The sequence below is a fragment of the Peromyscus eremicus genome, chromosome 19 (genome assembly GCF_949786415.1).
Source record: "Peromyscus eremicus chromosome 19, PerEre_H2_v1, whole genome shotgun sequence".
Classification (NCBI taxonomy): domain Eukaryota; kingdom Metazoa; phylum Chordata; class Mammalia; order Rodentia; family Cricetidae; genus Peromyscus; species Peromyscus eremicus.
This window is the reverse complement of record NC_081435.1, coordinates 6,698,005-6,720,517: the sequence shown is the minus strand read 5'-3', so window position 1 is coordinate 6,720,517 and position 22,513 is coordinate 6,698,005. Positions and strand designations below refer to the sequence as shown.

At 38.4% G+C, this 22,513-nt stretch overlaps 1 long non-coding RNA gene across 1 annotated transcript; it reads left to right on the top strand.

The window, feature by feature from the left end:
- The first annotated feature begins 13,233 nt into the window (after positions 1-13,233).
- Positions 13,234-21,102, top strand: LOC131895925 (uncharacterized). Its single transcript, XR_009375321.1, has 3 exons — positions 13,234-13,325; positions 20,382-20,505; positions 20,900-21,102. It is a non-coding gene; the product is annotated as an uncharacterized LOC131895925 (long non-coding RNA).
- The last annotated feature ends 1,411 nt before the right edge of the window (positions 21,103-22,513 follow it).

Below are 22,513 nucleotides of genomic sequence, written 5' to 3'. Positions count from 1 at the left end.
TTTTGTTGAGTCTTTGTGAGGTTTCCTGCCTATGAGATGTGCTTGGGTAAATGTAGCAGAAATTGTGAGAGTGACCAATGAATAACTGGTCCAGTTTCAGAACCATGCCATGAGAGGGAGCTCACCCCTGACACTGCCTGGAGGGCCAGGATCCAGAGGCAAGATAGCCCAGAGACCTAGGATAGAACCAAACATGACTGGCAATAAAAGTCAATAAAATGATTCCTAGTGATATTCTACTATATTCATAGATAATGCCTAGCCCAGTGGTCATCAGAGAGGCTTCAATCAGCAATTGATGGAAACAGGTGTGGAGACCCACAGCAACGCATTAGGCGGAGCCTGGGGAATCCTGTGGAAGAAGGTGAGGAAGGATTGTAGGAGCCAGAGGAGTCAAGGACATCAGGAGAAAACCCACAGAATCAGCTAACCTGGGCTCACAGAGACTGAATCAAAAATCAGGGAGCTGCATGGGGCTGACATAGTCCCTCTGCATGTGTATGACAGTTGTGTAGCTTGGTCTTCTTATGGGACTCCTAGCTGTGAGACCAGGGACTATCTTTGACTTTGTTGCCTGCTTTTGGGATCCTTTCCTCCCACCTGGTTGCCTCAGCCAGCCTTAACAGAACAGGAGGTGCCTAGTCTCATTGCAACTTGATATACCATGGCTGGCTGATACCACTGGGAGACCCACCCTTTTCTGAAGATAAAAGAAGGAAGAGTAGATTGGGGAGTGGGGGTGGAGGAGGATCTGGGAGTAGAGGAGGGAGGGGAAACTCTGCTCAGGATGTAAAACAAAACAAAAATAAATAAATATAAAAAATTAATTAATGAAATAATACTTTATCCCATAGCCCACTATAATAGTCCTTATTTCTTTGAATTTGGCAATTTTAGATATTAAAGACAAGTGGAATTCTGCAGTATTTGTATTCTCCATGAACGACACATTTTACTCACCTCAATCTTTTTGAGGCTCATTAATGTTGCCCCATGTTACAGAATTTCCTTTTTAATAGCTGAATATTAACCAATTGCATATCTAAAAAACATTTTCTCTATACATGTATCTCTTGGTGGACATTTAGATTTAGATTATCTTCAAGTGTTGATTCTATGAATAGTGCTGCACTGAATCTTCTTTGATACCTAGATTTCAATTGTTTTAGGTAAACAATCAGGAATGGGATTAAATTTTTTTGTTAATTTGAAGGGTCATCTACATTGTTTTCTTCAGTGGTTTCACTGTTTTAAACTGAACACCAAATAATGTATAAACCATAAGTATTTATGACAACCCTTTCTTTTGACCTGTTGATACTGTGTCAAGGAGTTATAATTTTTCACATATTTATATATTCTTTGAAATATGGAATGCATGCCCCTCATAAGGTGTAACAATATGCAAGAGGAGGCTGTAAAGACTTAAAGCCCAGAAAGTAGAAGTGATGCTTTGAAACTGTGTCATCTGGAAATGACAGAACCATTGCACCCAGGAACTCATAGCAAGTTTAGATGCCTGTAGGAATCCTGTACAAAATCAAGACAGTCAACATTCCAATAGAGATGGGCAGATAAGCTCCCACTCCTAGCTGATGAAATCCTGGGAGATGATAACTACTTGGGAAGGACAAAGCAGTTTCCTTTAGGAGTTTGGTCCCTAGTAGTTTTATGATGCTGCCATGGCTGGTCTATCACCTTTGTGCATATGGGCAGCACTAATATGATGCAGTGGGATATTTTTAAAAGATGAGCAAAAAAGAGTGTGTAAAGTTGGGAGAGGAGCTTGGGGATTGAAGGAAGAGAATAGAGGGTGAATATGATCAAAATATATAGTGTCCATATGTGAATGCTCAAAGAATAACTTAATATATTGTATTTAAAAGATAGCATGTAAAGTCTCTTTGAGCAAGGGTCGTGCTGCACAAGTTGAGATGTTTAAATATTTGTTAAGCTTTTAATATCATTGGTATACTATTCAAAATAGGAATTGAAGGCAGAAACTTTGGACACTACTTCTAAACATGCTCCTAATACTTGCATACTTTCCCATAAATCAATACTTTTGGATCTATTTCTTTGTTCACATGTTCATACAAAATTGTGCAATTTGACAATGAAAGAATGCTGGCAGGCAAAATCAGAAAGAAACTTCTGAGATGACTTTGCGCTCTGTCTCCCTCAAGGTTCACCCCAGGAAGAGATGCTGTGCCTCAAAGCAGAGTCATGCAGACACATTCCGCCTGCTGCTAATTTGGCTATCCCAGATGTCCCAATATAATCATTCAAGGCAGCGTGTGAACAAGGGCTGCAACACCACGGCAGCCTTGCTGTGAGAGATAATGGAGTTTTTCTTCTATTACAGGAAGAAAAAGATTCCCTTCGTGTCCAAGTTTTTGTGCATTTATTTCTCTAAAAGATAGTCTTAAAGAAGAGGCTCAAAGTCATAAAGTATAGTTTGCAAACAAATCTGCAGTAAAAAAAATGAAAATGAGGAGTGATTGGGAAAATCTACCCTGCTCATGTACAAGATATTAGGTGTGCCATAAACACAGAGTTTAAAAAAAACAGTAATATGGAGTATCCTACATCCAAAAAATCAATTTCTAGATGTGATGCTTTGCTATGTCCAGCATGGCTCCAGGGACTTGGACTTGACTGGGGTGGCTCATGTTTGTAAAGTAAATATACATGAACCTGCAAAAAAAAGACATCTAAGATAAAAGAAGAAATTGTAAAATAGACTTGGCTTAGATCCATGCAGGTTTTCTAAGATCAGACAAGGTGGGCCTTCAAAGTGTTACTCAGTAGCGATTATGTTTTTATTTTATAGAGCTTTTTCTTAACATGGTGTCTCATGTATCACAGGCAGATCTCATACTCACTATACAGCGAAGGATGATTTTGAATTCCTGATCCTCTTGCCCTCCTCTCCTGAGTGCTGAGATTGCGAGCTTGCACCATTGGAGAACAGTTGTATGCTTTTCTTGGGACTGAACCCAAGTCTTCATGCGTATTAGGCTATGGAACTACATTCCTACAACCTCTTTTATAGAGCTTTATGTAGTTTGAAATTTTTGTACACATTTTCTTGAGTCATCCAGGCATAACTTTATAAGAAAATCATCCTTATCACCAGCTCACTGAAGAAGAAGGAAGTTCAAAGAGAATTAATTAGTTGTCAGTTGCTGTAATTCTGTTACTAGCCCACCTGAGCACAGGTGCTAACATGTCAGTGCTAAAGACTCTGTAGAAGAGAAATGGGGAAAGTAGTAATAATGTTCATGTCATACTGATATTTCAAAAAATGAATTAATGAATGAGAAGTGGTAAGAATAGTGTCTGATACAATAAATATCAATGAATGTTACCAGAAGATTCTGCTGATGATAGAAGGAAGGTCTAAGATGTAAATGTGTGTTTTCTGACGTTCAGTTCACTGATTGTTCTTTGCATAGCTGTTCTATGAGCAGAGATGCATGGAACAAAGCCAAGGACTTTAGATTTGGGGGGTGTGTGTGTGTGTGTGTGTGTGTGTGTGTGTGTGTGTGTGTGTGTGTTTATATACAGAAGATGGAGATAAACAAGAGAAATTCAAGCCTGATATGTAAACCATAAGGATCAGGTTTTACAAGAAATGTAAGTCTGGGGAGCAGACTAATATTGTTGACTACTCTATGAAAGTTTGATCTGCTGAGTTCTAGAACAGGGATTATTTTTCAGAACTAAGTAGTTTCAAGTTTGTAGTAAGGGGAGGAGTGGATATCTCAGATGCATGACATAATGCTAATCATCCTAGTTACTTTTAATATCATCATACAGTGTCTTCTTCTGCTCTTTAATATATGGAGTCCAAGAAAATACTGATTTTAGATTCTGCCCTAGAAATGTTTATATTATATTAAATGAAGGTTGGAAATGGCAGGTTAAATCACTAGCATTGTTAAAAATGTGTAAGAAGAAATCCGTATTATTTATTTTTACTAATATATCTAAAATTATGACATTCTTATATATCATTATATACTATCTTTCATATTATAGATTGGAGTTAGACAATAAAGGAAACACTTAATAATTATAAGTCTCTATATTGCAGTCTTCTGGAAGTTATCAAAATTTAATAATCTACTATTTTCAGCAAAGAAAGTCTTATTTTCCACCATTGGAAAAAGGATTCTTTTTATGAAGATCTGAAAAAAGCATATGTGAAAACAGAAACATGCAATGATGCTTGATTATCCTCCTAATTAATATGTGCCTATTTCCTATTCATGCTTTAGTTATCTAATCTCAAATTTTCCAGCATCTTTGGCTGAAGAGCATAGTGAATCACACAACTTGAAATCCCATCCAACCACTAGCATGCATTGATCTACTGAGATTAACACATTTCCTGCTGGGGATGTCTTTCTGTATGCTGTGAAATGTGTTGCTCTGATTGATTGATAAATAAAATACTGATTGGCCAGTAGCCAAGCAGGAAGTATAGTGTAGGCAGGATAAGCAGAGAGGAGAATTCTGGGAAGTGAAAGGCTGAATCAGGAGACGCTGCCAGCCGCCACTGCCATGAGAAGCAAGATGTGAAGGCAGAACTGGGAAAAGGTACCAAGTGAAGTGGCTAACCATAAATAAGAATTGTGGGTTAATTTAAGTGTAAGATCTAGCTAGCAAGAACCCTGAGCCATTAGGCCAAACAGTTTTAACTAATATAAGTGTCCGTGTGTTTATTTGGGTCTGAGTAGCTGTGAGCTGGGTGGAACCAGGAAAACTCTTGGCTATAATTTCCCACTGGATTATGTCAGCATGCTAAAAGGTGAGAGGACTAAAGTAAGAGTGACCAAGTAAAAATTTGTTAATAAAGGCCACTTTAGAAGATATGGACCTTCGATGCCTAAGATGGGAAGAGTGTAAGAAAGAGGAGGAGAAAGAAGAAGATCTATGCTTGCAAAGAGGTGCTGAGTTCAGGATTATATGTGTTCAAGTCTGGAAATGAACCCTCAAAATCATCTTTGGTTCAATCATCTGTGGCCATTTAAAGATACTTCCATGGCTTTCTCAATTCCTGGTAATAACAGACTCTTTCATTTCTGTGATCAAGACTTTCTTCATTCTAGGATATAACTACCATGGGCTCCTTACTGGCCAGTCACCTTCCTTCTCTGCTTTTGATTTCATTGGGCACCTTATTAGTATCTAAGATGTTAAACATGAAAAAGAGAGATTTCTCCACTCATCTCCTCAGTCACAAGCATTCAGAGGCTATTGAAGAATCCCTTTGTTTTGTTCCAGTGAGGTAGAGTTTTGCTTTTGGAGAGGCCTTTTAGAGGCTGAGATGAACCACTCCTTCCACATAAATATTACATGAAAATTCTGGAGGTCCCTATGATTCTTTGCAGAGAATACATCAAGAAAGCAATCATTACAAGTTTCTTAAAGAAGTGATGTAAGAAATGTGAACTGCTTAGAAAGTACACTGAATGACTGGTTCCTGCTATAAATAAAGTTGGCCAGCTGTTGAGGAAAATTTCTCATAAACCTCACATAACAAAGCTTGTGTTTTGCTGAAATATCTTTAAAAGTTCTATTGAAAAACAACAAAAAGAAGCATATGGAACATACTAGCAAATTCTAAAAGGAAACCAGGAAAAACACTGCCTAATGTCCCATGATAGTTAGTTATCTGCTGTGAGAGAATAGTAACTGCAGTCAGACTGTAAAATGAAAATGAAATCAGATTAATATCCCTGAAGGGAAGTGTCACTGCCAGTAAAATCAGCAGTTAAAATTCGATGCTTTGGCAATTTCAGAGACTTCTAGACAGAGTACTTAGTGGACATTGGTCTTCATCTATTCAATTTGTTTTAGTACTGGTCCTTTAAAAAATGTACTTCATGAGTCTCCCTTTGATTTGTGAGATTCAGCTGTTTTCAGCAGTGTAATTGTGAACAAATAAGGCTATTGAAGGTCATCTCCATCACTGTCTTACAGGATATGCTTGTAAGCTCCTGACCTTTGAGCATTCATGCAATGGTTGAACATTATGATTTTTGAAGAGTAGAGATGTATTGTGCCCAATCCTTGAAAATGCATCATCCTGATTTCACCAACAGAGTAATTAGCACATGGCATTTCTTTCTAGTTGTTTATTGCCTCTACATTCTGGCCACACTCTGAGAGCAAGAAGTACCTTATTGTTTCTGTAATTCCTGCGAGACTGCAACCTGACACAAACAGGAGGTATTGCAAATAATGAGAGAATTCCAGCAGTTCCAGTTGTATTGAAGGGCTTATAGGAGTGTTAATTAAACTGTACAGATTATATGATGCAGTTAATGCAAAAGAATGTGTTTATACAAAGTACTGGGAAACTAGTAAAGAAATCATTTCAAAGTAAGATTTTACTGTCTATGACAGCAGAGTGAAAAACAACTTAGAGATAAACTACATCATGCAAAGGTCATGGAATGGCTTTGTGTGTGCATGAGTTATTATGAGAGGGAGAGATTGTGTGTATCTGTGTGTGTGTGTGTGTGTGTGTGTGTGTGTGTGTGTGTGTGTGTATTTTAGAGGTCAACCATAGTGTTGTTTCTGAGGAACCCTTGTGTTTTGCTTGAGATAAATCTCTCTCTGGGACCTGGGGCTCTCAGGTCGGGCTAGGTTGTTTGGCCAATGAATTCCATGGGTCCACCAGCATCTGCCTCCCCAGGTCTGTGATTAGAAGCACACACCACCATGCTCAGCTTTTCCTATGGGTGTTGGAGATGGAGCTTGGATCCTTATGCTTGTATGACAAGCAATTTACTGACTGAGCTATCTATTCAGTATGGGACAATTTACTTATAGATGTGACTTTTAAGGGCGATTGTTTATTGAAATAGAAACCTATTGTCTTCAAACTCATGCATCTGGAAAATCAAAGATAAAGTGTTGCGTAGGTAGGTGGCAAGCAAGATTGAGATAACCTTAGAGTGAAAGACACATGAGGATGCATCCATTGTTGAGGTCTGTCACCCAAACCATAAGGACTTAATCTGTGCTTCTCTGGACCCTGTCAGATGGCCATAATGTTCTAGCCCAGCAAACAGGTATGGTAACCTTTGCTATCCCTGTGGTGTTTCTAGACTCAGATAATGGAAGCATTACAATCCAGTAATATGATGCTTGTCAATGATGGGGCACAAATAGTTCTTTAGTTCTTATTAGCTCTCCAGCAGCTTGTCATAGGACTTGCATCCTACCACTGATAACTGTCATGAAGCTACTTATGTTCACATGCATTTGGTCATTTTCTAATCATTGATTAAGTTAAAGAGACCAGACTATCAAGGTATTCTTTTAAAAGACCTTGTTTAGAAGCAGTAGATCCAAGTCACTTTCCTACAGACAAAAAATTTTGAGATTATAATTTGATTGTATTTCTCCCTTCCCTTTCCTCTATCCAATGCCCATTCTCCTTCAAACTGATGGCCTCGATTTTTTTTGGTTTCTATGAATTGTTAGAGAAAGGCTATCTCTCCTTTTTCTAGCTGTCCTCAGTTGTCTGCAATTTGTTGTGTAGGGTTAAGGCCTCATGAGCGTTTCTATGTTCAGTTTGGCATGTTCATTATTCTCATCCTTCTTCAGCTCACATTTGGGCCGTCATGTTGGTAAGACTTTATGGATATAGCTTCTGGTGTTACTAAGATACACAATCTCACAGCAGACTCCCTGATTCTGTGGCTTTTACAACCCCCACCCCACCCTCGCACTACTTCTGCAATATTCCGTGAGCCTGAACTTGCAGGCGTATTTTGTAGATGTATCCATTAGGACTGGGCTCCACAACCTTACATTTTGATTGGTTGTGGTTTTCTGTAGTAGTCTCCTTGCATTGCAAAGAAAAGTTTCCTCAGTGAGCAGTGAAGGCTACACTTATCTGTAGGTATAAGGACAATTTATAGATTGTTTTTAGGGACTAGAATGGTTTATTAATTAGTGATTGTAGATTCTCCTCCAGTAACCAAGACTTCACTTAGACTTTTACATTCTATAACTCTGTTTGAAATGGGAATGCCTAGGAACTCAGCATCCATGAGGAATTGCTACTAGGATTCTTTTAGGGAACTCAAACCCAGAGTTACTCAAATCCTTTATACAAAACAATAAAAAATAAAACAAAACAAAAAACAAACAAAAACAAAAAACAATATAGTACATGTTTATAACTACAACCTAGCTTCTTCTATACTTTAGATCATCTCTACATGCCTTAAAATACCTATTACCATGTAAATATTATACCAACATTGCCTTATAATATTTGGGCCATATATATATATATATATATATATATATATATATATATGCATTTTTTTTCTTGAATGAATGTTTTAAAGCTAAGGTGAATTGGATCCATAGGTGCAGAATCCATAGATTTACAGGAATGATTGTATTTGAATATCTCTTCCAGATCTCTCTCTCTCTCTCTCTCTCTCTCTCTCTCTCTCTCTCTCTCTCTCTCAGCATGAAGGGGATTGGAAAATCAGGGATTGAGAGTTAGATAGGATGCATGCCTTGAAACAAGACATCACTGCATGTCATTGGAGTTTGCAGTGGTATTCTTGGGTTGCAGGGCATGCAACCCCTAGGACTTTCTTCTGTTTCTCTTAGCATCGTTCCTCAAACTTCACCCTTTAGTTAGCTGTCAGGCCCAGAGAAGAGCCAAGGTGTTAATACTCAAAAGGGGGAACTGTTGTTAAATGCTGCTGTGGAGCCATGCAGCCTCCTTCCCCATGAAGAGGTGAAGGGGCTGAACCTGAAGTCAAGTTCTGGGTGGCGAGGCCTGGTATGCTGTACAGAGTGCCTTCGGGGGTGAAAGATCAACGTGGCTTTGCTGAGCCATGTCAGCTGTGGCTGTGTTTAAGATGCTGACACGGCTTGTGGGTGACAGTTTGGAGAAATTTAACTGTTTTGATAAGGTTAAAGGGGGCAACTGCCCAGAAACAGAGAACAAAACAAAAGCCTGATTAAAAGCTCAGTAGCGGGCCAGAAGCGGGTGTCAGCTGGCGACAGTGCCAACACCCATTTCTTCTTTTGCATTAAAAAAAAAAAAAAAAAAAGAGGAATTGCACTCAAAAGAAAGCAAAGCGCAAAGCTTTCTTAAAAGTTAGCCTTCTGGTCTAGATACTTGTCAGTTACTTTGGCCTATACTGCTGCAAATGTGTGGCCACTGCCAGGGGAAGGCACACAAAGACTATTATTTATTGGCTTCGAAACTATAAGACTAATTAAAAATCCATTCATGAATGACCTTTGTGGATCTGTTGGGAATAGTAACTGTGTTTGGATCTTATTTAGAAAATAAATGAACCTAAAATAAACAATGACTGGTGACACTGATAAAATGTAAATATAAGCTTGTGGTGAAATAAATTTATGAAAAAAATGTCTGTGACCTATACTCTCAATTAAAAAAAAATCAAACATTAAGTTTTGGTGTTCATGTCTTGACTGTTATTCATGTTTATTCAACCTTAGTTTAATTGAGTTTAGTAATCAGTTCAGCTGAGCAATATAGCTCAGAACAGAACTGATTTAAGAGGGTATCAAAACATTTCCCAGAAGCTCATAATAATTGCATGAAATAAAATTGTGGTGGAATGTTCTCTCACTTTTGTGAAGAAGAAATAAGGAAAACCACATGTTAACCTCAGATGTGCATATGCACTTTGCAAAGATGTAGTTGATAGTTAATCATAAAACATAAGTCTCTCATTTCTTTTCATAATATGAGTGGATAGATTATTAAAGACTTCATATCATTTATACGGAATACCATCAAGTACTTGTTCCTGTTTAAGAGGTTCATTAACGAAAATAAGCAGAAATACCTTCTTTTCAGGAACTAAAACTAAGAGGAGGGGCCCATCAATGGAGAGAAAAAGAGGAGAAAGAAAATCTAGTGAATAATCCAGTTCATGTGCTAGAAGGCAAGTATTTTTATAGACCTGGAGGAAAAGCTGAGATTCGGAGGGAGGAGGGATGCAGGTGTCACTGCTGAATAGTGTCACCCTGGCACATTTCAGTAGAAGGGATTCTGCACAGAGGCAGGAATGAAAGTGGTTCTGAACACAGAGTAGCTAACTCAAGACCCGGAGTTTAGGGTATGGCCACCGGGCCAGCAAGGACTTAAATGAAGAAATGTAGCAAATGGCATCAGTCTGCGGAATGGAAGCCTTTGATAGGACTTTGACTTTCCTCCATGACAGTAGAGCTACTGGATGAGTTTAAAGAAAGAAGGGATGCAACATGGCTGATATTTTCCACGGAAGACTCTGGTAAGGAAAACAGAACCAAGGAACTACCTTGGAGGATATTAGTGACCCTGGAAAGATGGCTCAAGGTCAACAAGACAGAATGAAGGCCATGAGAAGAGCTTGGATTCTAGATATGAATTTACTGTTCTTCTGATTTAAGTACATAGACTCATGGACATCGATTGGGACTGCATAGTTAGCTGCTTCTCCTGATGATGTATTACACAATACTTATAAAATCCAAGAAATTAATATTGATATACTAATTAAACTCATGTCATGATATGGTGTCTTTTTTTCTGTATCAGTTAAGTATTTTAACTGTTTTTACTTCTCAATTCTAAAATATGACTAGCCATGGGCTTTCTTGTCCATTAAAACCTTGCCTCATTTGAAGAGAACTCAGAAATTATTTTGCCAAATGGCCATCAAGTTGAATTTGATTTTCCCTCATGATTGTAATGAGTTTATGCATTTTTGTTGAGAATATAACACAAATAACTTGTAGTATTCAATATATCCTATCAAGAACTTCATGATATTGTTATGACTCATTACTGGTAATGTCAAATTTAGTAATTCTCACAGTGTTATTTTCAGGTTTCTTCACTTGAAAAGTTAATTCTTTCTGAGACTTAAAACCTGCTTCTATCTAAACTTACACCACTAATTAGTTTATCCAGTTCATCTTATCTTCTATAGTGATGTCATATTTACTGTCTATACTTATTAACTAGTACTTTCCTTTCCTCTGAATATTTATTGATTCTTTTGTTTGTGGACTTGTAAAATTATTTTATTCTATGAGTTAAAAATCTAATGCTGTTGCAGGCAGTGGTGGGTGGCATGCACCTTTCATCCCAGCACTTGGGAACCAGAAGAAGGCAGAACTCTGTGAGTTTGAGACCAGTATGGTCTACAGAGCAAGCTCCAGGACAGAGTTACACAGAAAAACCCTGTCTCTAAAAAAATTCAATCAAACAGATGATGTCATTATTTTTATTTAAATTATTCAGTTTTGGTTATTAAAAGACTTTTCATATTGCCAGCTCTTTCCACAACCCCCTATATTTTTTCTGGGGATTTTCTGATTTCTAGTTCTATAAAATGTTCCAGGCTCTTGTGCATCTTCTCTTAACTTTGGAATCAACGGCATATCTAGTGATTCTTACCTGCTTTAACTGGAAAATATCATTCAAAAACCATGCTAGAATTCTGCTGTGAACAGGGCCTGGAAGATTTTTAGTTGGAAGTTCTTTTAATTACTAGCTCCATCTTCTCACTTGTTATAGGTCTATTTAGGCTGTTGATCTCTTTTTGGTTTAAGATTGGTGATTTGGATGATTCTATATTCATCATCTGTCTTTCAATAATTTTTTAATCTATCATCATTCATCCATTTGTCTATTTCCTATATGTCTGTCAACTATCATTTATCTGTCTACTACTGTGCTGTTAACTTGACAGATAATACAGTTACCAAGGAAGAAAAAACTTCAGTTGAGAAATTGTTTCCATCAAATTGCCCTGTGGACCTGTCTGTAAAGCACTTTTTTTTTTTAAAATAATGATTAACATGGGAGAATTCTGCCCACTGTGAACAGTACCACCTCTAGGCAGGTTGTTTTGGGCTGTATAAGTAAAGCAGAATAAGCCATGCAGAGCAAGACAGTAAGCAGTATTCCTCCATGGTCTCTGCTTTAGTTCCTGCCTCCAAGTTCCTGCCTTGAGTTCTTGCTTTGGCTTCCTTCAGTGGCGGACTCACCTGCAAGCTGACGTAAGTGCTTTCCTCCTCAAGTTGTTGTTTTTTTCCTTATAAAATGTTTGTCAGTAGGAACAATCAATATCAACAGATGCACACATATATTTTTGTTTACTTTTGAAAGTGTAATATAATTACATTTCTCCCACCCATTTCTTCTCTCTAAATCCCCCAAGCTGTCTTTGCTGTTCATCATGGCAACAGAGAGCAAACTAAGATATCTATATAGCCATTATCTATTATTTATTTACAAACAATCAATTCATCATCTATCATCTGGCATCCATATTTGTGTACATGAATGTATTTTCAATCCACTATCACCTACCATGTATATATGCCATATATGAATGTTTGTTATCTATTTATCTTCCTAATATTCTTTCTTCTTACCATCTAACTATTTATAATTTATCTATGATCAGTGCATAATCTGTCTATCTATTTATCATCTATCATCTATATGTTTAAATTAGATAGCACAGTTCCACATTTATATCCTTGTCTTTAATAACAGAATTCTAATTTATTTTAGAGGTTTTAGGTAAAGCTTATGTGAAATATTACTATGTATTTAATCATAGGAGTAATGGGGAAATACAATATCAGACAATCATTCCAAGTAACTCATGCCATTATCCACTTGAATAATAGCTACAGCTTTTGGTTTATCTTTGTATTGAATTGTATGTCCAAATAAGTAAATACATGCTTGTTTGTTTATGGCTTCTTCTTGTTTCATGAAAGGTACTATATTACTCATTTTTACACTATCCATATAAAAAATAAGTGTTTTATTTATGAATCATATCAATTCATAAATCGCTATATTTTTAACACTTCATTGTACACATATGTCAAAATTTAATCATTTGTATGGGCAGCTAAACTGTTGTTGATAGTTTGCATTTATATTTGGTGCTTTAACTTACAAACTTATTTGTATGCAATTTTGTATGTTGAAAGTGTTTTTTCAATATAGGTTCCTAGAAGTGGAGCTGTTGCATTGAAAGGAAAATTCATTGTTCACTTCATTATGAAAAGGCTGTTTTTGCTCCAAAATTATACAAATTACATCCATTTATGAAATGGATGAAGGTGTGAAGTCTCTACTTTTGAAAACAGATTGTCTTTCTGAACATTTGTTCTTTGTGACGTCAGGAAGGACATACATTTTGTTTCATTTCAGCTTGCTATTTTTGTGTCCCTCCTGCCCCCACCTCTTCAGCATATCCTACGACTGGCTAGACTGGGGTTCTCTAAGTGTAAGTATTTTGATATCTTATGTATATTGGAGATATCTTGTAACATGTATGAGCTGTTTATGTCCTTCCCATTTTTTCTGTGTTAGATTTTGAATCATATTCCCCTAAACAGGAGTTCTCTGTGTGTTTAGAATGTTGACCCTTTAAGAGTTCTCTGTGTATTTGGAGCATTAATCTTTTCTTTGTGACACCTGCTGAAACTCCTTTCTCCAGGTTTTCAGTTGTCCTTTGACCTTGTCTATGATTTTTTACTCTTGCAAATAGTTTTTAATCTTTATTTAATCAGTTTTACTTTGTACTTCTTTTGAATTTTGAGTCATTTCCTAGCCATTCTTTACAAGTTTCAAAGGGAAGTGAGTTTTCTTCTTGTATTTATTTGAAGCATTTTTTGCAGTCAGTGAAGATTAATACAGAGAACCACAGCTAGTCAATGTGCAGAGAATGAGAGACTGTAGCGAGCCCAGCTCTGAAGGGGATTCAGTATCACATGCCTTCTTCCAAGAGCCAGAAGGAGTCCACATCTTCAGTGAAATAGTACTTGTTAGACATGACAGCACTGTTTCACACATGTCTATGGCAGAGATTGCCCCTGGAGACCTACATAAGCTCAGGGCAGCCCAAACCTCAGCACTGATGGGAAGGGGCTCATGAAGACCCACCCCTATCTGTGGAGCAGCTGATGACTGCTGGAGAAGACAGTCACATTTCTTCAGGGATTCAGTCCTTGAGATGCTGACAATGATCCCATAGATGGTTCTACAGGCATGAGCATTCAGGAAGGGTTAAGTTGACTTAGTGCATCAGTAGGTCTTAAAAAGGATTACATGAAGTTAAAAAAGAAAAGTGATGGGAAAAATTGAAGAGAGGACTGAGGAGTGAGGTGAATTTTATGCTTTCTTTCTTTTTTTGTTTTTTGTTCTGCTTTTGAGACAGGGTTTCTCTGTGTGGCTTTGTGCCTTTCCTGGGACTCACTTGGTATCCCAGGCTGACCTCGAACTCATGGAGATCCACCTGGCTCTGCCTCCCGAGTGCTGGGATTAAGGGCATGCGCCACCACTGCCCGGCAGACTTTATGCTTTCTTTCTTTCTTTCTTTTTTAAGTTCAAATCCCTAATCTATTTTGTGTAACTCTTCTCATGGTGAGGAAGCATCAGCTATTAACAACTTGACCTTTACCTCAGGTGTTTGAGATGCCGCCTTCATCATACAGTATATTTCCCTTGAGGACAGGCCTGATCTTGGACATTCTCTTCTGCTCCACTGGTCTGTTGTCTTTTATCTGTCAATGTTGTGTTTTTTTAATTGTAGAGAGTTTACAGAAAGCATATTTAGTTTATGGTACTGTTGTTGTTTTGTCTTTAGTCTTTATCTCTTTTCTCTTCTGGGGGTCTGCCACCCAGCTCCCAAATAAATCACACAGAGGCTTATTCTTACTTACAAATGTCCAGCTTTAGCTTGTTTCTAGCTTATTTCTAGCCAGCTTGTGTGTGTAGTGTGAATATAGGTGCATGTATGTATAGGAACACATATATAAGGGTGAGGTGATTTTTAACGTTTAAATACATACCTGTGGAGGTCTGAGGTTGATGGAAAAAGCTCTTTCACCTCGCTCATGGTGGCAAGGTCTCTCAATGCAGCTGATAGCTTGTCAGTCTAGCTAGTCTGGCGGCCAGCTTGCTCCTGGGGTGCCTTTGCCCGTGCCACATCCTGCTCAGAATTCGAGTGGGTTCTGGAAATCAAGCTCCTGCTCTCTCTCTCTTACCTGGGAAGTGCTTTAACTGCAGATACACCTCCCCTTGCTAAATTTAATGTTAAATACTATCTTCTTATTGCTATTATAAATGAGCGTTCCCCTGCCGTTCTATTCTCTTGCCATTTACTTTTGTGTATACGAAAGCTGTTGGTTTTTTCTGTTAATTCCTTATCCTTCTGCTTGTTGAAGTCTCTCATTGTCTGACTTGTGATGATCATTGATTCTGCACAAGTTTCTCAGTATGCTCTCATATCACCTGATAACACAGGTGGCTTTACTTCTTTTCTCTCTATCATATGCTTTTAATTGAGTTCTCTTGTTAAATATCTTTAGTAAATAACTTCTATTACACTTTGAATAGAAGAAAGAAAATCACGTGCTCTTTCTGACTTTAAAATGTTCTTAAATTGTTTCTCCATTAAATAAGATAATGGCTTTAGGGCTAGTGTGTGTGTGTGTGTGTGTGTGTGTGTGTGTGTGTGCAAAATAATGTCCTGTTTTATACTGGGATATAATCCTGTGTTTTGTTGATTCCTTGGGCATTTTTCTCAAAATAAACTTTGCATCTAAAAATCAGCATAGTTGAGCTAATGGCTTTCTGCATATAGGTGTCTAATTGCTATAATGATTCCAGATGAATTCTAGTGAGAGTGAAAACAGAAAAGACATTAAAAAGCACAGGTGCATGGTTTGCTTAAGGATGGAGTCCTGCAAGTATGAGTTTTTATGCTATATGACATCTTTCAATCAGCTGCAGTCAATGGAATCATTTGGCAGGCATAGCTAGAAGGAAACTTAGAACATCTAATTCAATCTCTTATTTCAAAGTTGACAAAACTGACACCCAGAGAGGTTGTTATGTGCTTAAGGTAACTAAGCTAATTAGCAGCTCACTAAGAAATACACATGTCTTCTTCCACAATACCCTGCTCCCCAGCAAGCATTTCCAACTCTATAAACCTTTGAGTTATTTGAATAAAAAGCCTTGGGATAAAACAAACTCATAAACATTTCTAAACTTGTAGCTCATACCTCAGAGATACCAGGAAGACTATTTTTCTACTTAAAATGTAACAACATTGATAATCACTTTGGGCAATAATTGAACAACTACATGCTCATCTTTTGTGTAGGGTTAGTAGACAAATTATAGGTTGTGACAAAATAGAAATAATAAAACTCATAAAAATTAAAGGAGACAAGAGAACATGAAAAGTTTATTTTGATACAATAGGTTAATATGCAAAATAGTAACTATGTAGGTTCAATAGCAAAGGTAAAATAAGAATATGAAGATGAAAAAATGTCAAGAACATGTAATTCAGAAAATAAGAACAAAGTACAGAGCAGTTTATAAAAAACCATTTTAAAAAGAAAGAATGAAGAGACTATCTGCCACAGAAAAAAGTACACCCCCACTCTCCTTTCTCACACACAATTTTATTTACACGAAAATAAGTATTTTGTTCAAATCTTACACGTTTCTCCTATAGAAACATTCGCAGATTTCCCATTAGAGGTAAAATAATGAAAAAAATGTTAGGTCATAGCTTTTTCAAAAGAGTTAACTTGTATTTTAAGCTTCTATGTGATCACATTCACAGAATGGCCAGGTCCCAGGATGCCCTGCACACATCTGTTAGATGTTCAGATATGTCTGGTAACCACACAATACATATGACTAAATCTGAATCTGATTCCCTTACCCAGATTTCTGGAAGGAGTAGAGAAGCAATTACGGGTATGGTGGATAGTTTGTCAACTTCCAGTTGGACCATTTGGACAGATTTATACTCTTAGACCAAGGAATAGTCATGGAAGGCAATTCCCTTTATGTTCTCATGACTTGAATAGATATTCAAGTAGGCCTTTCATACTTCCCAGGTCTGGGGAGCTGTGTCTGGGATGGGCACTCCAAGACAAATCAGAAGTGACTCATGTACTGTCAGTCTTCAAGATGCTTGGTTCACCTAGCAAGTCCACAAAACATCTACTCTGACCTATCTCCGAAATCCTAGATTATATTGTTAGCTCATAATTCTAACAGATTCTCAGGAAATCCTGGGTTTTTCCTATAGAGATTTGGAGTAGCTCCTGGATGTCTGAATTCTGTCAGGAAGCCAAACAGATTTCTCTAGTTCTGGGCATATTCAGTTGCACAAAATGTGTTTTGGCTGATATTTATTAAGTAAATATATATGCTAAATGTAGAGTGGAGTGTTTCTGTGCATATTTTTAAATGTAATTCTTGCACAACTTCCTTGAAGGAAGTGAATTTTTAGTATTCATGTTTTGCAGTCTGAGTTTTAGCCAAACTGAAATCACATGTCCAAGCTTGCAAGTAACAGAGACAAGACTCTAAGGAAGAACTGACTGATTTAGGAGCTCCTGTATAAACGCTGAGCTATAATGCTCAATTTGAAGATAAGTTGCTTCCTACATTTTCTCTCAACCTCAGTGATCAGAAACTCAGGGCAACAAGAGGGTCACAGGTGGGAGCTATATCTTTTGGATAGACTTTTGGATCTTACAAAACTATACAAAATACAGGCTCTGTCAATTACTGGACATGCCAATAGCCAATACTCCTGATTCTCTTTTTTTCCATAAATGGGGATTGCATAACAGTAATAACAGTAATATCATTATTACCAATATTACATGTAAATACACATAAAGCTCATGGCCAATAATGCACATCTGAACAACAAGCCTGATCAATGAGTATTGATTTCTTCATTTCCTTTCTCAGTTGGCTTAACATTATCAGGACAATTTGAGGACACCCTAGAGTTTTATGAGTTTAGGATTCACTTGAAGGAGCATAGATCTGAGTACTGAGTGGTTCCTCAGCATTAAACACCCAATATCATATTGTTGTGATGTTTTCTTCACCCAAAGTGATTCTTGAGGATTTGTGTGTGTGTGTGTGTGTGTGTGTGTGTGTGTGTGTGTGTGTGTGTTTTCCAGGGATGAATCTCCTCATGCTGGTCTCTCACTAAACTGGATTTCTAGAGGGAAGAAAAACAATCGTGTGATTTGTTGTTAATACCTAGCACATATGATATGCTATGGTGTAACAATTAGCTGATAAATAAAACACCATGGTAACAGTGTTTACAGTGAGGTTCATTGCAGTAGTTTATATAATATACCACAGAGCCGAAAATAGTTTTCAATTCTGTGCAGTGTTAAAAAAAAAGCAGGGCAGTGCTGGTGCATGTCTTTAATCCCAGCACTCAGGAGGCAGAGACAGGTGGGTCTCTGAGTTCAAGCCACTCTGGTCTACAGAGTGACTTACAGGGCAGTCAGGTAGACACAGAGAAACCTTGTCTTGAAAAACCATAAAGAAAGAAAGAATAGAGATCCGAATTCTTCAACAAGAGATCAAAGTGTGAGCTATTGAGGTAATTTGGTGTGATGGGTTGAGGGAGAACCCGCTTGCTGGGTGAGGAAGTACCATTTGAAATAAGTGTGTTTGATTAACTCGTAGTGGCACATGCTGGAACAGTATGATGTGACAGGCAGGGGAGAAACTCTCTGCGACAGGATGTCAGAATCCTAAATGCTTCCTTTGGTGGGACATCATCTTAGGAACTGTGTCTCTAACCATGGCCACTCTTGGTGTTGAGTTTAACAAGCAGAGCAGGCACCAAAGTAGACCACTCAGTGTAGGTAAAGGAATGCTGTGACTAGTTCCTGCCCTACAGCACATGAACACTTTGATCGCTTGAATAATCTCTCTTAAACTCATATAAAATAAATTAATTTGGTGTGGTGTGATATATTGTACACCCCAATATAATGTGTATCCTAATAGTGTACCCTAATAAACTTATCTGGGAGTCAGAGGACAGAGCCAGCCACTAGATTAGACATGGAGGCCAGAAGATGGTGGTACACATGCCTTTAATCCTATCTCTTCAGAGGCAGAGATCCATTTGGACCTCTGTGAGTTCAAGGCCACACTGGGAACATAGCTTGGCATGGTGGCACACACCTTTAATCCCAGCACTTGAGAGCTCATGTCTTTGCTTGGGAAGGACACACACCTTTAATCCCAGAAAGTGATGGCAGGAAGCAGAAAGGTATATAAGGCATGAGGACTAGGAACTAGAGGCTTTTTAACAGCAGTTCAGCTATGCTGTGGGATGTTCTGTATGGCAAATGTGTTGCTCTGATTGGTTGGTAAATAAAACACTGATTGGCCATTGGCTAGGCAGGAAGTGTAGGTGGGACAAGGAGGAGAATAAAGCTGGGAAGTGGAAGGCTGAGTGAGAGAGACACTGCCAGCCACCACCATGACAAACAGCATGTGAAGATGCCGGTAAGCCACGAGCCATGTGGCAAGGTATAGATTAATGGAAATGGATTAATTTAAGATATAAGAACAGTTAGCAAGAAGCCTGCCATGGCCGTACAGTTTGTAAGCAATATAAATCTCTGTGTTTATTTGGTTGGGTCTGAGTGGCTGTGGGACTGGCGGGTGAGAGAGATTTGTCCTGACTGTGGGCCAGGCAGGAAAACTCTAGCTACACAGCTAAGATCCTTTTGGGTGAGGACTCAGAGGCTCTTGGGCTGAGGATTTCCTGGAAGGTTTTTAAACAGGTCATCTGAGACCCTCAAGGGTGAGGACTCAGAGGCTTTCAGTCTGAGGATTCGTGGAAACAGGATCGGCTAAGGAGCTGGTGAGGTCAGGTTGTCTGTGGCTTGTTCTGTCTCTCTGATCTTTCAGAATTTGCCCCAATTTCTGGCACCGTTTTTATTTTATTTTATTTTATTTTTATTAATAAGACCACTTAGAAGTTCATGTTACAATTCGGTGCAATTGACACTACTGATTTTATTAGAAAATACACCTTCCTAGAAGGCATGAATGACCCCCTGCACCAAGAAAAAGGAATTTTAGGGTGATACCGAGCTCCCATTCCCAACGAAACACACATGGCAGAGGTTTTATGACTGACTTAATGATCAGCGCAAACTGCCAAATAGAAGATCCAGTTCCTGAAAGTCACCACCTGCTTTCACCCTCCTCTCTGAGGTTCATCTCTTGTGTACGGTGAAGCCTTGAAGCAATGTTGGAGAAAATAACCTTTTTGTTTCCTTTCTGGAGAACTTTACCAATTTTTAAAGTGAGTATAATATGAATCTTTCAACAAAAATACAATATTAATGTATTTATCTATGTTATTGAAAAAAAACAGTGCTGTCTCAAAAATGGAGAAAAACAGATTAATTACAGTGTTCAATCAAGATATAGCACCTGGAACATATTCAGAATAACAAAAGCTTTCCTCTAGGAGGCGAGACTATGTGAATTACCCAACTGCAATCCTGTTTCAGTGCTGGAAGATGCTATGGAGGTCCCTGGAGAAGTTGAAGACCTTGCCAAACGTGCCCCATTGACTGATAACCACAACACAAGTATGCAGATCCCCACAGCAGCATTCTCTCTGTGTACATTTTGGTTTTTTTTTTTTTATTTTTTTTTATTTTGGTGAGTTTTCAAAATGTTTAATAATCTAATTTGTGCTCATCACATAAGCCCCTATTTGTGATGTACAATGTAACGGTGTGAGATATGTGTACACGGCCTAGTGATCAGATCAGTTTGGGGTTATTAGCATTCCTATCATCTTTAATGGTTTTCATGTTTGTTTGCATTGCTTAAATTTGTTGATTGTGTCGCACATGCATATAAAACATACTTAATACTGTCACCTCATATTATTTATCTCCCTTCCTGCCCTTCCTATACCTCCTCTTCCCTAAAAGTCTCTTCCCCACATTCATGTCTGTTCTGTATTGTAAACCACAGGGTTTAGCCGGGAGCATCCATCTGACCATGGATTTGAGCTATCCATTGGGACCTGGTGAGTTCATCAATGAGTCCACAAGTGAAGATGATGACTTCGTCTTTCCCACTGTCTACTAACAGCCAATAGTTCACAGTAAGGAGTGGGACTCCATTAGCCTCTCACCTAACCATGATTGGTTGCTAATACAGATGGTCTTCTGCAAGCCCAAGGTCAGTAGCTGCAAGTTCTGTGACCCGTGCCAGCGATGGCTGCATTTGCTGTGACTAGAAGCAGGCATTTCCGGCCCTTCTCCCTAGCTCCTGCCTCTTTTATCCCTTCCAGGTCCTCTTCTCAATGTTCTGTGAGTATTAGAGGAGATGTGACAAATGTCTTTTTTTAGGGCTTGAGCCTGTAGCCAGCACTTACTCTAATCATACTGGGAAGCCATGAGCCTCTTTAGTCAGTATTGGTCATTGTAAAGAGAGGTTTCTTGATTAAGACTGAGTCTAGTTTAGGACTATGGACATGAACATAAATGTTTACAAATTGAGTTGATTCTGCATCAGTTTAGTTAAAAGCAACAGTAAGTTCTTCCCCTTCTGGGTCCATGACTTCCCTAGGTACGGGCTGCTGACTGGGATTATAGCACCAGGCATGAATTCCTTCCCATCGAGCAGGCCTTCAAATCCAGTCAGAGCACAGTGGTTACCCTGTCATAGTTGTGCTGTTGGTGCAAAGGTGACATGATTTTCCTGGAACATTGGTTTTGTACTTTATAGGGTACACAGCTGGGTAAGAATCATGAATACCCTATCCCAGCAGCCTACACAGCACCTTCTGGTACTTGAAAGCTTGCCAGGAAGGAAGAAGCCTCCTCCAACTCAGTTCCATCTTGCTTTCTCAGTCTGGAGATTTCTTAAAAAACTAGAGATAAAACTACCAGATGATGCGACTCTATTGTTTCTAGTCTTAGGTTCTAAGAACTATCATACTACAGAGACAGCTGTATACCCATGTACGTTACTACTCTATTTACAATAGCTAGGAACGGAAATTAGCCCAGATGTCCATCAACTCATAAATATATCATGAAAATATGCTAAACACATACAGTAGAATTCTACGTAGTTTTAAAGAAAAACAAAATTTTCAATCTGCATATAAATGAGCCTGGGTGGAAGTGGAGAAAATTATGCTGAGTGAGGTAACCCAGGCTCAGAAGGGCTAATACCGAACATGGTCTCTCACACATGGATCCCAGCTTCTATTCATTAGCTTTGTTGTTTAACCTGGAGTAGGTGTGGAAGCTAGGAAACCGAGAAGGTCATTCAGGCAATAGTTAAAGGGAAGGAGGACAGAAGAACAGAGGTAAGAGGACAGTAGAGGAACACCAGGGGTAGAAAGATTTAAGGAGAGAGGAGGGCACGGGGGCAATGAGGACGCAGGGCAGGGAACAGTAACCAAAACAAAGGGTGGAGGAAAAGGCCACATGGAAACCTACTGCCTTGTAAATTTATTTATTTTTTTTAAAAAAGGGAGATTGAAGGGAAATACCATGTGTGGTTATGTAGTGCTCCATCTACAGGCAGTTAGTAAACAGTCTCAGTGTTAGGTGTAGGACACCTCCCCGAGAA